This window comes from Cervus canadensis, chromosome 5 (assembly GCF_019320065.1).
Source record: "Cervus canadensis isolate Bull #8, Minnesota chromosome 5, ASM1932006v1, whole genome shotgun sequence".
NCBI lineage: Eukaryota > Metazoa > Chordata > Mammalia > Artiodactyla > Cervidae > Cervus > Cervus canadensis.
In genome coordinates, this window is record NC_057390.1 from 74,690,934 (window position 1) to 74,708,022 (window position 17,089).

Below are 17,089 nucleotides of genomic sequence, written 5' to 3' on the forward strand. Positions count from 1 at the left end.
GCCGGCCTGGCCGTGCCCCCAGCCGCAGACCTCCGAGCTTCACAGGCCTGATCTTCACGGAGCATCACCAGGGGCAATGAATTGGCTTATTATACGCGATGCACCCTTCCTGAAGGGCGCGAAAACCCCGAGCTAAGGGACAAAACGGACGGTGGAGTGACCGATGCCAAATAGAGGCAGGGGCAAGAGAGGTGTGTTGGGAGGGCAAGGAGTGGGGCGTGGGGGATGACACCGGAGACCCAGGAGGACCCATCCCAAGGGACAGGGAACTTCCATGGGGGACAGACAAGCCAGAATTGGGCAGATTGGAGGAAGGAGGACCTGGGCTCCAGGGCAGGGTCACCAGCAGGGCCCGGGCAGGGCAGCCCTCAGGAGCCTCCCTGAGCATTTTCCAGGTTATTCCCTGGTGGCTCAGAGGTTAAAGCATCTGCCTGCAATGCAGGAGACCTGAGTTCAATCCCTGGGTCGGGAAGACCCCCTGGAGAAGGAAATGGCAACCCACTCCAGTATTCTTGCCTGGAGAATCCCATGGACGGAGGAGCCTCGTGGGCTACAGTCTACGGGGTCGCAAAGAGTGGGACACGACTGAGTGACTTTACTTCAGTGTTTCTCAAACAAAAGAGGGGTGGCACCCCTGCTTCCAGAGGCATTTGATGATACACAAGGAAATCCAGAAGTCACAAGATAAACATGGGACTTCCTTGGCTGTCCAGAGGTTAAGACAGGGGGTGTGGGTTCGATCCCTGGTCAGGGAGCTAAGATCCTACAAGCCTGGGGGCCAAAAAACCAAAACATAAAACAGAAGCTATGTTGTAACAAATTCAATAGAGATTTCAAAAATGGTCCACATCAAAAAATCTTTAAAAAACAAAAGATAATGGGGCTTACTTGCCTTTCTTGAGTTTGCTTAAGAGTTCCAAGCTGGCTCAGTGGTAAAGAATCTGTCTGCCAATGCAGGAGAAGCAGGAGACATGGGTTCAATCCTTGTGTTGGGAAGATGTCCTAGAGGAGGAAATGACAACCTATTCCAGTATTCTTGCCTGGAAAATTCCATGGATAGAGGAGCCTGGCAGGCTACAGTCTATGCAGTCACAAAGAGCCGGACACAACTGAGCATGCATGCACACATGCAAATAATTAAATAGATAAATTTATCTCTTTAAAAATGGTTATCTTAAAAAAAATGGTAATCTTATGGAACATATAATGGAAAATCCCCATGCATTTAAAGCAGAAAACAGGAGACTTCCATTGCATTTGAGCTATGGTGGGCTGCTTCAGGGTGTGTCCCCATGTATGAGGACACCTTTCTGTCCACCTGCTTTGACACGATGTCTGTGGAAATGCTGGAAAAGCCCTGGGAAGTACCTGGAAGGGAGGAGGTCAGGTGACTTTGGATACAGGTCACTCTGGCTGCTCCAATGGAAGAGGGGAGCCAGGGTTCCAGAAAAGGAACTGGGCCGCTTCTTGGTCCTCGGTTTTGACCTTGGGGCTCCCTGAAAAGGTCTTGGGAACCCCCAAGAGGGCCCAGACCCCTTTGAGAACTACTGAATTAAGAATAGGATCATATGAGCTACAGGCCTGGATACAGACCTGGAACCAAAAAACAAAATTTTGATGGTTATCCCGGAGTTCAGGTTCCCTTTTCTCATTTCACCCAAAGGAACTTGCCTGGCACCGAGAAGGGTAGGGGTCCTGTTCCTGTGATGGCTGCTGAATCAGGAGACTGTAACAAGGCTGTTAAATAATTCATTAAATGTCACCAGAAAAACATATTTACAGATACATTCACAAGTCACTTTCCAACATAGATATATAAAGAAAGTTATGGGATGTTAGAGCTAGTGGGACCCTGAGAAGTTGAGTCCAATTTTCTCATGTTGTAGATGGAGAAGTGGGGAATTCCCCGGAGGTCCAGTGGTTAGGATTCCATGCATCCACTGTAGGGGGCACAGGTTCAATCCCTGGTCGGGGAACTAGGCATGCATGCTATGTTGCATGGCCAAAAATAAATAAATAAATAAATATAAAGATGGAGAAGTTACAGTTCAGATGGTCCAATTCAACCGAATTCAGCAAACATTGAGCACCTACCACCACGTGGTGAGTAAAATCAAGCAGAGTGAAATGTCAGGGACTGATGCATGGTGACGGCTGGGCAAGGGTGATAACAGAACAAATGCAAGAAGCGGTCAGAGACGAGAAATATTTGGAAGGTCGAGGCCTCCTAAAGGAAAGTTGCCCAGGTCACACACAGGCAGTGACATGGCTGGGGCTTCACGGCTACTGAGTCTGCAGTCAACGCCTCGCTGCTTTGCATGTATTATCTGTAAGTCACTGCACCTAGGGAGGTGGGTACAATTAGTCCGGTTTTATAGATGAGGAAACTGAAGTTGAGAAGGTCAAAGAGAACATCCCAAGGTCACCCAGCTAGTAAGTGTCCGTCTCAGAACCCCACCAGCCAGATTCTAGAACCTGCTTCACCAAGGTCCAGGGCATTACCAGGGACCACCTCCTTCCTTCTCAGAAGTCTCAGTTGACAGTGTCATGGGGTCAGCCCCAAGGGGGCAAATACTGCTGTGAACACACCCCAAATCTCTTGACCTAAAAGTCCCCTTTGGTGGCTCTTCCATGTATATTAAATCATCATCACTAGGGATTTCTCTGAGGGGAAAGGCATCGCAGGACACTGTTGTGTGCAAACAGTGATTAAATCGTGGTGAAGATATGGGTTCGAGGACTTGAATAGGCAGCTCAGGGAAGCAGAAAGCAGAGAGCCCAGAACATCACAGGAGCATGAACCTTGCCCTTCTCACTGCAATCTCGGTTATTTGGCTAGAATAGCAAAAGGAACCTTAACCTCAAAAATTACCATTAGAATTTGTTTAGATTCTAGATCCATGGCCAGGCCTGTGATTCATGTGACTATATTCTTCTTCTTCTTCTTTTCTAATTTTTGGCTGTGCTACACAGCATGTGGGACCTTTGTTCCCCAACCAGGGATCAAACTTGTATTCCCTGCAATGGAAGCTTGGAGTCCTAACCACTGGACCACCAGGCAAGTCCTATGTGATTATATATGTATATTTTTAGGCAGTTCTCAAGGTTGAAATTTATTAGTATTCAAATGGTCAAGCTTTACAGATTATTTTTTCAGATGTACACACAACATATGTATATCATAGCAAAGTTACTTGTTAATAATATGATTTCCTTAAGGACTAAAAAAGTGAAAGTGAAAGTCACTCAGTCATGTTTGACTCTTTGTGACCCCTTGGACTGTAGCCCACCAGGTTCCTCTGTTCAAGGGATTTTTCAGGCAAGAATATTGCAGTGTATTGACATTCCCTTCTCCAGGGGATCTTCCTGACCCAGGGATCGAACCCAGGCCTCCTGCATTTCAAGCAGTTTCTTTACCATCTGAGCCACTAGGAAGCAAAGAAACCACTAATTATTAAATAGTTGATGCATATTTATAAGGGCTTTCCTGGTAGCTCTGATGGTAAAAAATCTGCCTGCAGTGCAGGAGACCCAGGTTTGATCCCTGGATCAGGAGGATCCCCTGGAGAAGGGAATGGCTACCCTCTCCAGTATTCTTGCCTGGAGAACTCCATAGACAGAGGAGCCTGATGGGCTATAGTCATGGGGTCGCAAAGAATCGGATACAACTGAGCAACTAACCATGCACACACATTTATGAGTAATATTAAAGATATGACATAAATATGTAACCCTGTGACTATATTCTTATTTGGCAGTTCTCAAAATGGTCTAAGATCTTTTAGCGGTTCCCAAGTCTCTGTCAGGGGGATATTGAGGTCAAAAGTGTTTTCATAGTAATATTAAGATGTTAATTGCCCTTTTCACTCATTCTCTCATGAGAGTACAGTGGAGTTTTCCAGAGGTTACCTGACATGGGACATGGATAGAGAGCAAATGCAGAAGCAAATATAGCTGTTTTCTAGCTGTTTTCTACTAAGCCAGACATTAAAGAGATTTGCAAAAGTTTAAAACCATACCATGCTTTTCACTATTTTTTTGTTTGTTTTTAAAAGCCTGGTTAGTTTTCATTCAAGTGTTGTGTTAATACGGGTTTGTTGTGGCTATTCTAAGTGAATTAATAAATTGTTGTTGTTCAGTTGCTAAGTTGTATCTGACTCTCTGCAACCCCAGGGACTGTAGCATGCCGGGCTCCTCTGTCTTCCACTATTTCCCGGGGTTTGCTCAAACTCATGTCCATTGAGTTGGTCCTCTGCTTCCCCCTTCTCCTTTTTCCTCCAATCTTTCCCAGCACCCAGATCTTTCTCAACGAATCAGCTCTTTGCATCGGGTGGCCAAATTAATTAATAAATAAACATTTTAAAATTCTCAGTTTCAGCTTGTCATGTAGTATAAATCGATAAGTACAACCCACATACACATACTGGGATCCTCAATCATTTTTAAGTGTGTAAATAGGTGTAGAATGTGAAGGGAAGAAATGGTCAGTCTGGCTAGAGAAGTCATACTCAGAAGCCCTGCCTGTGTTTCTTCTCTGAGCACATACGTGGTCTAACAGGTAAGTGAGAAGCAGACAGATGCAGGGAGAAGAGAAATGCAGGAAGGAGAGAAAGGCCCAGAGGAATTGTCTCTGCTGTGAAGACCAAGTTGACATTACCCCATAGTAACACATGAGGGCGCCCTTACCAGTCAGTAGATTTCATGTTGTGCTGGGTACTGGGATTACTAGTCGGGAAGGCACAACATCAGGCATCTGACTCTGTGCCTCCTGAACTAGCTGCTGGAACTCCAGTCTCGCCGTGAGTCCTGGTGAGGATGGAAGGACACTTCTACTGCATGGAGTCCCCTAGAAGCCCCAGTGCCGGAGCGGGCCACCCCAGTCAGGGTGACATCCAACACTTTTGCTCTGTGATGTCAGTTCAGTTCAGTTCAGTCGCTCAGCCGTGTCTGATTCTTTGCGATCCCACGGACTGCAGCACGCCAGGCCTCCCTGTCCATCACCAACTCCTGGAGCTTACTTAAACTCATGTCCATCGAGTCGGTGATGCCATCCAACCATCTCATCCTCTGTTGGCCCCTTTTCCTCCTGCCTTCAATCTTTCCCAGCATCAGGGTCTTTTCAAATGAGTCAGCTCTTCGCATCAGGTGGCCACAGTATTGGAGTTTCAGCTTCAGCATCAGTCCTTCAAATGAATATTCAGGACTGATTTCCTTTAGGATGGAATGGGTGGGTGTTCTGGCAGTCCAAGGGACTCTCAAGAGTCTTCTCCAACACCACAGTTCAAAAGCATCAGTTCTTCTGTGCTCAGCTTTCTTTATAGTCCAACTCTCAATCCATACATGACTACTGGAAAAGCCATAGCTTTGACTAGACGGATCCTTGTTGGCAAAGTAATGTCTCTGCTTTTTAATATGCTGTCTAGGTTGGTCATAACTTTTCTTCCAAGAAGCAAGCATCTTTTAAGTTCATGGCTGCAGTCACCATCTGCAGTGATTTTGGAGTGATGTGTGATGTCACAGACTATTTTTCTTGGGTTTTGTCTCTGTCCCATCCTTGTGGTTGTCCATACCTAAGACCGATTGAATCTAACTAGATCCAGTCTTTCAAGGGAGGCAGCACCAGGAAGAGGACTGGCTGGGGTCAAGGATCTGGCTTCCAGATATGCCTTCTTGAGGGCCCTGGGTCACAGGTTTTCACCTTTCAAAGGGCTCCTCCTGCCAGGGTCAGAGATGTTATCTTAGATGAATTGCCCAGAGACAGTCTGACAGGGTGAGATTCCTAAGCTTCCAGGCACTGGGCTGACATGAAGGACCTCGGAAGGGACTGAAAAGGGCAGCACGGAGCTCCCTTTTCAAAGTCAGAGATGCCTTCGTTCCTACTCCAGACAGACTTAATGGGATGTCTTTGTTCATTTTTTTCCCAGCACTGCTTCCCTGATTTTATTCTAGGACCAGAAGATCTGGTTTTATATTCTGAGAGAAATGTTGTTTCCACCTATATTCAGAGGGTGTTAGAAAAGAAAAAAAACCAGAAACTGTTGTCAAGAGGAAATCATCAATGAAATATTTCAAGAAACTTTCCCAGATCTGACGGGAAACTTTCTACATTGAACAGGACCATTTCAACAAAGCGGATGAAAAATTACCCACATCAAGGCAGATCATTGTGAAATTTCAGAACACTGGGGACAGAAAGAAAAGATTTAAAGGGAAAATGCTGTTTTCAGACAAGGAAAATAGAGATCAGAATGGTTTCCTGTTTCTCAATAGTAACTTTTTTTTTTTTTTTTAAGGCAATGGAGCAATATTTTCAAAATTCTGAAGGAAAACAGTTTTCAACCTAGAGTTTCTTATCCAGGGTTTCCTTGGTGATACAGTGGTTAAGAATCTGCCTTGCAATACAAGGGACACTGGTTCGATCCCTGGTCCGGGAAGATCCTACGTGTCTCAGAGCAACTAAGCCCATGTGCTGCAACTACTGAGCCCACACGCCTAGAGCCCATGCTTTGCAATGAGAAGCCCATGCATCGCAACTAGAGAGTAGCTACAGCTCACCACAATTGGAGAAAGCCTGAGAGCAGTAATGAATCTTAAGAATTCCTCACCCAGCCAAACAACAAAGTGCAAGGATAGAATGAAGAGTTTTCCAAGTATTCAAGTGTTAGAACATTTACCTGTAAAGCATCTTTTATCGGGAAGCTACTGGGGCATAGGGGCTGTGCTCCACCAAACCATAGGATGAAACAAGAAAAAGGAAGACAACAGGACACTAACCAAGGAGACGCGTGTCAGGAATCTTGCAGTGATGGCTGTGCAAAGGCCTCCAGGGGATCGTCCAGCTGGGAGCAGGGACTTCCCGGAAAGACGAAATTAGTAGGTCACCACAGGCTTCTGAACATCTTGAATGGAGATTTATACACTTGACACAAAGTCTAGAGCTTCATTAGGGCTGAGTTCTTAGAAACCTACACAAAACAAGGACAATGATGAATTTCAGGAAAAGCACAAAAATAAGCAAGAAAGAAAAAATTACTGCGTAAAAATCACACTGTATAATTCAGTGTGAATATCACTGATACAGTAATAATGTAAGCACAAAATATTGATCTAACTAAAATGATCATGTAACTGGGAACTTCCCTGGTGGTCTTGGGGCTAAGACTCTGAGCTCCCCATGCTTGGGGCCCAAAGGGATCTAGATCCCACATGCTGCAACTAAAGATCCTGCAACTAAGACCCAGTACAGTCCCACCTCTCAAAGACAATAGACAGTCAAGTCAAATTAAAATAAAACAGTGTAACTAAATTTGAAGAGATAGGAAATATGTTTCTGTATAACGGGAAAGAGTGAAATCACCTTTTCTAGTGAAGATACAATGAATGACATTTAAAACTGGAAAATCGAATGAGTAAATACATGTTTATTATTTACAGCTATGGTGGTAAATACTGAAAGAACCAGGTGAACACTTGGAGAGGAAGAAAAGGTGAGAACTGGGCCCAGGGACAAGGGCATTTGGACCATGAGCATGTATAACTAATAAAAATTTGAACTGAGTTAAACACACTCCCCCATACCCCAGGGCCCCCTCCTCCCCATTCAGTTCTCTTTGTGATCTGCCATAAGCTTACTTCCACCAGCCTCCCTCTCCCCACATACCTATGATTCTTCGGTCTGGATTGTATATTCCATCCGGAAGCTGTCACCTCTGTTTAAAAGGCATTCTTCCTCCATATCCTGCCTGACTCCCATCCACTTAACAGAAGTCGCTTTAAACCCAACCTCATCCATCATTCTAAGACCCTGCCCGCATCACCCAGACAGGAATCAACTTGTCACATGCACTGAGATCTGCCTCTCTCTACAATGTGTGTGGATGCTTAAGTTTGCCTGCCCACGAGGCTGTGGGATCCTGAGAGATCCAGATCCTATAGTCTCTCCTGCAGGGCCCACACACGGTGTCTGGTCCCCACTGGACTTGTTGAATATCCGCTCTTTGCATCAGTGTGTGCTCAGTCACTCAGTCATGCCCAACTCTGCAACTCTATGGACTGCAGCCCACCAGGCTCCTCTGTCCGTGGGATTCTCCAGGCAAGAATACTGGAGTGGGTTGTCATTTCCTCCTCCAGGATATCTTCCCTATCCAGGGATCGAACCTGTGTCTTCAGACGCACATATACATGGGGTGATCCCAGTGAGGTAGAAATTACTAGGCAGTCAGTGTAGAACTCTGAGACCTAGGTCTTGTTTTCAGTAACATCCTGCCCCATTGTCCTGAATTCCTGAAATGTGTCTTTTCAGTTCAGTTCAGTCGTTCAGTCGTGTCCGTCTCTGTGCAACCTCATGGACTGTAGCACACCAGGCTTCCATGTCCATCACCAACTCCCAGAGTTTACTCAAACTCATGTACATTGAGTCGGTGATGCCATCCAACCATCTCATCCTCTGTCGTCCCCTCCTCCTGCCTTACATCTTTCCCAGCATCAGGGTCTTTTCCAATGAGTCAGCTCTTCTCATCAGGTGGCCAAAGTATTGGAGTTTCAGCTTCAGCATCAGTCCTTCCAATGAACACCCAGGACTTAACTCCTTCAGGATGGACTGGTTGAATCTCCTTGCAGTCCAAGGGACTCTCAAGAGTCTTCTCCAACACCACAGTTTAAAAGCATCAATTTTTCAGCGCTCAGCTTTCTTCACAGTCCAACTCTCACATCCATACATGACCACTGGAAAAACTATAGCCTTGACCAGACGGACCTTTGTTGGCAAAGTAATGTCTCTGCTTTTTAATGTGCTATCTAGGTTGGTCATAACTTTCCTTCCAAGGAGTAAGTGTCTTTTAATTTCATGGCTGCAATCACCATCTGCAGTGATTTTGGAGCCCCCCAAAAATAAAGTCTGACACTGTTTCCACTGTTTCCCCATCTATTTCCCATGAAGTGATGGGACCAGATGCCATGATCTTAGTTTCTGAATGTTGAGCTTTAAGCCAACTTTTTCACTCTCCTCTTTCACTTTCATCAAGAGGCTCTTTAGTTCTTCTTCACTTTCTGCCATAAGGTGGTGTCATCTGCATATCTGAGGTTATTGATATTTCTCCCAGCAATCTTGATTCCAGCCTGTGCTTCTTCCAGCCCAGCATTTCTCATGATGTACTCTGCATATAAGTTAAATAAGCAGGGTGACAATATACAGCCTTGACGTACTCCTTTTTCTATTTGGAACCAGTCTGTCGTTCCATGTCCAGTTCTAACTGTTGCTTTCTGACCTGTATACAGATTTCTCAAGAGGCAGGTCAGGTGGTCTGGTATTCCCATCTCTTTCAGAATTTTCCACATTTTATTGTGATTCACACAGTCAAAGGCTTTGGTATAGTCAATAAAGCAGAAACAGATTTTTTCTGGAACTCTCTTGCTTTTCTGATGATCCAGCAGATGTTGGCAATTTGATCTCTGGTTCCTCTGCCTTTTCTAAAACCAGCTTGAACATCTAGAATATCTTGAACATCAGGTCGCCATTAAGCCCACCACAGAGCTGCCAGAAGTTACATAGGACTGGGAAATAGACTCTTGGAGGGCACAACAGGACCTTGTGCACCAGGACCCAGGAGGAAGGAACAGGAGGCTTGCCTATGGGTGTCCGGGAGTCTCTGGCAAAGGCATGGGTCGGTGGTGGCCTGTTGCAGGATTGGGGGCATGGACTGTAGCAGTACATGCATGGGATCTTTTGAGGAAGGTCACCATTGTCTTCATTACCTCTACCATAGTTTGGCCCCAGGTAAATAGCAGGGTAAAAAGATCTTCACGACCCAGATAATCACAATGGTGTGATCACTCACCTAGAGCCAGACATCCTGGAATGTGAAGTCAAGTGGGCCTTAGAAAGAATCACTATGAACAAAGCTAGTGGATGTGATGGAATTCCAGTTGAGCTATTTCAAATCCTGAAAGATGATGCTGTGAAAATGCTGCACGCAATATGCCAGCAAATTTGGAAAACTCAGCAGTGGCCACAGGACTGGAAAAGGTCCGTTTTCATTCTAATCCCTAAGAAAGGCAATCCCAAAGAATGCTCAAACTACCACACAATTGCACTCATCTCACATGCTAGTAAAGTAACGTTCAAAATTCTCCAAGCCAGGCTTCAGAAATATGTGAACCAAGGACTTCCAGATATTCAAGCTAGTTTTAGAAAAGGCAGAGGAACCAGAGATCAAATTTCCAATATCCGCTGGATCATCGAAAAAGCAAGAGAGTTCCAGAAAAACATCTATTTCTGCTTTATTGACTACACCAAAGCCTTCGACTGTGTGGATCACAATAAAATATGGAAAATTCTGAAAGAGATGGGAATACCAGACCACCTGACCTGCCTCTTGAGAAACCTGTATGCAGGTCAGAAAGCAACAGTTAGAACTGGACATGGAATGACAGACTGGTTCCAAATAGGAAAAGGAGTACGTCAAGGCTGTATATTGTCACCCTGCTTATTTAACTTATATGCAGAGTACATCATGAGAAACGCTGGGCTGGAAGAAACACAAGCTGGAATCAAGATTGCCAGGAGAAATATCAATAACCTTAGATATGCAGATGACACCACCCTTATGGCAGAAAGTGAAGAGGAACTAAAAAGCCTCTTGATGAAAGTGAAAGAGGAGAGTGAAAAAGGTGGCTTAAAGCTCAACATTCAGAAAACTAAGATCATGGCATCTGGTCCCATCACTTCATGGGAAATAGATGGGGAGACAGTGGAAACAATGTCAGACTTTATTTTTGGGGGCTCCAAAATCACTGCAGATGGTGATTGCAGCCATGAAATTAAAAGACGCTTAATCCTCAGAAGGAAAGTGATGACCAACCTAGATAGCATATTAAAAAGCAGAGACATTACTTTGCCAACAAAGGTCCATCTGGTCAAGGCTATAGTTTTTCCAGTGGTCATGTATGGATGTGAGAGTTGGACTGTGAAGAATGCTGAGCACTGAAAAATTGATGCTTTTCAACTGTGGTGTTGCAGAAGACTCTTGAGAGTCCCTTGGACTGCAAGGAGATCCAACCAGTCCATCCTAAAGGAGATCAGTCCTGGGTGTTCATTGGAAGGACTGATGCTGAAACTGAAACTCCAATACTTTGGCCACCTGATGCAAAGAGTTGATTCATTGGAAAAGACCCTGATGCTGGGAGGGATTGGGGGCAGGAGGAGAAGGGGATGACAGAGGATGAGATGGTTGGATGGCATCACCAACTCTATGGACATGAGTTTCAGTAAACTCCCTAGGCCTGGCGTGCTGCGATTCATGGGGCCGCAAAGAGTCGGACACGACTGAGTGATTGAGCTGAACTGAACTGAATAAATCCTATTCACTTGAGTGTTTGTGTGTTCATGGATTCCATTCTTTGGCTGTGAACAAGAACTCAGATTCCCCTTCACCAGTAGCTCCAGAAACTTGGCCTTCAAGGCTAGCTGGCTGTGATTTCCTCCTGGCCCTCCTTCCCCTGCTGGACTGGCCAATGAGCTCCCAGCAAGATGCCCCCTACTCATTGGCCAATCGCTGCATTCGAGCTTGTGAGCTTGAATCATCCCTCCACTTCTGTAAACTTCTAAGGCAAGTTGGTACAGGAGGAGGCAGATTTCCCAGGAAAACGTGGGGGACGATTCATTGAGCTATTACTACATGTTCTCTCAGTGTTTTCTCCTCCCATCATAAGCCTGAGGGAATTTTACAAAGCAGGCCTGAAATGCCTTTAATGAAAGTCCAAAGTCAAGGATGGTAAAAAATCCGCCTGCAATGCAGGAAACCCGGGTTTGATCCCTGGATTGGGAAGATCCCCTGCAGAAGGGAATGGCAACCCACTCCAAAATTCTTGCCTGGAGAATCCCACGGACAGAGGAACCTGGTGGTTTACAAATACTTGAACACTGCTGTGTGACTAACACTTTCACTTTCAAGGTCAAGGAAGAGCTTTGCTGGGGTCCCGCAGGGGGCGCCTTGGAGAGTAGGACTGAAGAGAGGTTCTTCCCCCAGGCTGAAGGAGATCCCAGCCAGGCCTGTGAAAACAAGGCCGGCCGCATGGCACCTGAGCCTCCTGGACTCTGGAGCCTGGGCCTTTCTGCCCTGCCAGATACTCCTGCGCTGGGAACAGCTCCCCGCTGACCTGAAGGCTCAATGCCTGAGCGAGCAGGGCTCCCAGCAGTCAACAGTGCCAGAAGCTCCCAGAAGTTTCCACACATCCTCATCTCCAACAGCGGAGTTAATCACATAGTAAAGTTAACGCGTGGCTTCAATACAGCTTCCCCTGGTGGCTTGGATGGTAAAGAATCAGCCTGCAACATGGGAGACCCAGGTTTGATCCCTTGGTTTGGGAAGATCTCCTGGAGAAGGGCATGGCAACCCACTCCGGTATTCTTGCCTATAGAATTCCATGGACAGAGGAGCCTGGTGGGCTACAGTCCATGGGGTCCCCAAAAGTCAGATACGACCAAGTGACTAACTGTTTCACTTTTTCTTTCTTTCAATACATCTCTGTGTGACGGGCTTTGAAGCCACGTGACAATGTTGTAGCAGTTTTCCCTGCATGATGTGGTTGTGAGGGTCTCAGAGTACCATGGTGTATCTCCTAAAGGAATTATCTTCTGATGGTGTATCGCTTACCATCATGGCGGTGTCCTGGTTGACGGCTATACCTCCAGGTATGGCAGGAGGGCACCTGGAAAGGCGGCCGAGTCCCCTGGGGTCTGACAGCACACAGTGGTGGGTATCGTTGTCCAGACTCGCTCCCTGGGGAATGTCAGCCTGGCCTTGACCAGCACACACAGTATCTTTGAGAGAATCAGAAATAGGTGCCCTGTCTGGGCAGATGAATCGTGAAAAGGCATCCCTCCCCTGCTCTGGGGCAGGGCTTGACAGATGGGACCCAGGCTGAACTTCAGCCTTGCTCCATGGCCAGGTACTTTTGAACAATGACCCTGGACGTGAGCGAAACACTGTAGGAGAGCCAGAAGTGCAGAGAAGAGAATGGAATTGTCATGGCAAAGCAACCTGATCAGAGCAAGGTGTTTTTAAAATCTAAGGAAGTATGAAGAAGAAAATTGAGATCACTCATATTCTCAGGATTTGACGTTGAAGCCTTAGAAAATTTGATGCAGAGAGAAGTCAGGTCCAAAGGGTCCTTTGGGCTTCCTGGTGGCTCAGATGGTAAATAATCTGCCTGCAGTGCAGGAGACCTGGGCTTGATCCCTAGGTTGGGAAGATCCCCTGGAGAAGGAAATGGCTACCCACTCCAGTATTCTTGCCTGAGGAATTCCATAGACAGTGGAGCCTGACAGGCTAGAGTCTGTGGGGTCACAAGAGTTGGACACAACTGAGTGACTAACACTTTCGCTTTCTTCAGAGGGTCCTTTAACATCCTTCCTTTGGATGATGACGTTGATCTCACTTTCAAACATGGCCTTTGCTGGACATGGGATGCAGCTGCTCCCTTAACCAGCAAGGCCCCTACCATGAGTAACAAGATTACTGCTTCCTCTGCAGCCTGGACACAGGAATTCCATTTTTTCTTGTGACTCAGAGCCCCTGAACTCCCCGAGCCTCTGGAAAACCATTCATCGACTCATTCTCATTTAAGATAATGTATATACTTGTATATACTTGTGTATGTATGGCTGAGTCACTCCACTGTTCACCTGAAACTTTGTTAATCAGCTATATCGCATTACAAAATAAAAAGTTCAAAAGAAAAAAGAAGAAATATTTCTTGGACATCTTCTCTGCTTCATTCTTACCCCTGAGGAAGAAAAGTCACAGTGTGTAGATGTGGACATTTGTCTCTGCCCCTCTGTCCATGTGGCTGCTGCCCTAATCCCTCCATCAGCCCTCTGCTCAGAGACCTGCCTGCCTTTGGCAGCATCCTCATGAGCTGCTTCTACAGCTCCGCTGAGAGCGGCTACATGTTATTTCTCCCTGACAGTTGTTCCCAATATAGGTCCCATGATACCCCTTCCCAGTAGCCTATCTTTTTCAACATCCTTTTTACTGGCTCAAGACTTTGAGCTCAAGACTGACTCAGATCAGATCAGATCAATCACTCAGTCATGTCCGACACTTTACGCCCCCGTGGACCGCAGCATGCCTGGCCTCCCTGTCTATCACAAACTCCCGGAGTTTACCCAAACTCATGTCCATTGAGTCGATGATGCCATCCAACCATCTCATCCTCTGTCGACCCCTTCTCCTCCAGTCTTCAGTCTTTCCCAGCATCAAGGTCTTTTCAAATGAGTTAGTTCTTTGCATCAGGTGGCCAAAGTATTGGAGTTTCAGCTTCAACGTCAGTCTTTCCAATGAACACCCAGGACTGATTTCCTTTAGGATGGACTGATTGAATCTCCTTGCAGGCCAAGGGACTCTCAAGAGTCTTCTCCAACACCACAGTTCAAAAGCATCAATTCTTCGGTGCTCAGCTTTCTTTATAGTCCAACTCTCACATCCATACGTGACTAATGGAAAAACCATAGCTTTGACTAGATGGACGTTTATTGGCAAAGAAATGTCTCTGCTTATTAATATGCTGTCTAGGTTGGTCATAACTTTTCTTCTAAAGAGTAAGCGTCTTTTAATTTCATGGCTGCAATCACCATCTGCAGTGATTTTGAAGCCCCCCAAAAAGAAAGTCAGCCATTGTTTTCACTGTTTGTCTATTTGCCATGAAGTGATAGGACCAGATGCCATGATCTTAGTTTTCTGAATGTTGAGCTTTAAGCCAACTTTTTCACTCTCCTCTTTCACTTTCATCAAGAGACTCTTTGGTTCTTCTTCACTTTCTGCCATAAGGAAGACGGGCTCAAGACATTTTTAATGGCCCTGCCATTATCTTAAAGGTCCTAGCTGATGTCAGAAAGTGATCACAATAGAGGAAGGAAAAATAACACACAAGGAGGAGGGTTTGAAGGACTGTGAGGTTCTCAAGAGGTGGAAATGGCAGAAGGAGGATGTTTCAGCCTGAGCAGTGGAGAGGGACTCTGGGGACAGGCTGAGGGAGCCCTGAGCAGAGGTTCAAGACTGCCAGCCTCACCTGCACGCAAAGATCACACAGCTGCTCGTCCCACCTGTGGACGGGATTGTACCTGAGACTGGTCCCCAAGAAGGTTAACCGTTCCATGGTGGGGGAGTGGCTGCAAGCAGCTCCTGACACCAGAGGTGACAGCTTCTACTCACCTTTAGAAGGGTCCTTCCTTCCTCCCTCATCCCTTTCTTCCTTGCTTCCTTTCCTCCCTCCCTCCTTTTTCTCTCCTTTCTTTCTTTCCTTCATCGCCAGAAGGGGCCCTCGAATCCCACAAATATAATATGACTATTGTTCTTAGGGAAAACGGTAAAGTTATTAACTAGTAAAGGACTATGTATGGATGCGCTGAACTGTATCACCAAAGTTCTGGTGATGTGTGTGTAGAGGGGGAATGGGCCCAGAAAGAAGGGGAGACAAAAGCCTGGAAGCTTGTAGCATAGATGACAACACTGTACCTTAATTGTCGCTTGTTCTTGAGGAAAAGCGTGATTGCTGAAACAGGAAATATTGCACCAGAACTTCTGTGATTATTTTTTTAGAAAAGCTTTTTTTTTTCAGGAAGATGAAAATTCAATATACATACAAAACCATACCCTTGCTAACAGATAATTGCACAACTTTGCTTTGAGCTACAAGACTGATTCTGGAAAAACACAAATATTATTCAAGCTGCTCTATCAGAGAGCATAAATTAATTATAAATGAATAGCTGATATGTGTAAGTTGATATGGTCAATACACTGTGTCCATTTGACTCCTGCCCAGGCTGGTGCTCTGCATGTATGTGGTGACAGCTGGCAATACCATGTGGAGAGGGCTCTTGGGGGCGGGGAAGGCAGGATAAGTGGACAGAAGAGGCTGAGGGGGCTGCTCTGAGCACCAGAGCACAACGTTTGCTACACTATTTAAAAATGTAAAAGAATTCATAGGCTTCTTGAAACTCATCCAGGGACCCCATGTTAAGAAAAACAAAAGCTAGAGAGAAGTCTTTCTTCCATGGAAAACAGCATCATAAATCATTCACATCAACAAGTCCTTAATAGAAAAAAAAATGAAAATGATGTTTGGTAATTTTGGTTTTAATTAAAAAATTAAACTTGGTTATGTTGAAAAGTTAATCTTGTTCAAATGCTATCATGTCCTAGGAGAAGTGGTGAAGAAAACAGGAGTTTAAACATCCATCAGAAAGGTTCTCAGGACTGCCCTGGTGGTCCAGGGTTAAGACTCCTCCTTCCAATGCAGGGGACTCAAGTTTGATCCCTGATCAGGAAGCTAAGATCCCATATGCCGTGGCCTACTCGACTTTGTAGCGCCTGCTATCTCTAGAGCCCATGTGCCACAACTAAGACCCAATGCAGCCAAATGAATGAATATTAAAAAAGAAAGAAATGACATTTAAAAAAAAAGAAAGGTTCTCATTCTACCAGGACAAGAGACTGGATCCCCAATCCTGTGTTGTGTGACACTGCCAGCTACAATCAGAATTTTTTTTTACCAAAGTAAATCAGCAAAGAGTTATGGGGGAAAAAAAGTAAACAAACCCAGGTTATCTGATTCCCAAAGCCTGCTTTTATTTTTTTTTTTTCAGTTTACCACAAGTACCAAATTAGGCAGATCTTTTAGTTGTTTAATAACTATAATTAAATTGTTGAACTATAATCAAGGGGTATAATTTAAAAACAAAATCATTGCATTCACATTCTCAGAACTGTGCTGAAGGGAAGGCTTAGGAGGAAAAAAAAAACCATATTCTGGTCGTGGAAAAGGGGCACAGAGACAGGCAGCGAGTAGGACAGAGCCGTCTGTGATGAAAGGGACAGAGCTGTAGCTACATGTCCAAGTGTGCAGACCTGGCAACCCTTGGTGGCTTCCTGGCAGAGCCCATGATAGGAGCTTAAAGGCCAAGGAGGGTTTGTCGGCTGGAAAAGAAGTGGCCTTAAGTGTGTCCTTTCTCTTTGCCAAGCCTGAGGCTTCCTGTCTGACACATAAAGGGGTGCGAACGGATTCCTCTGAGGGCCATTCCAGCTCT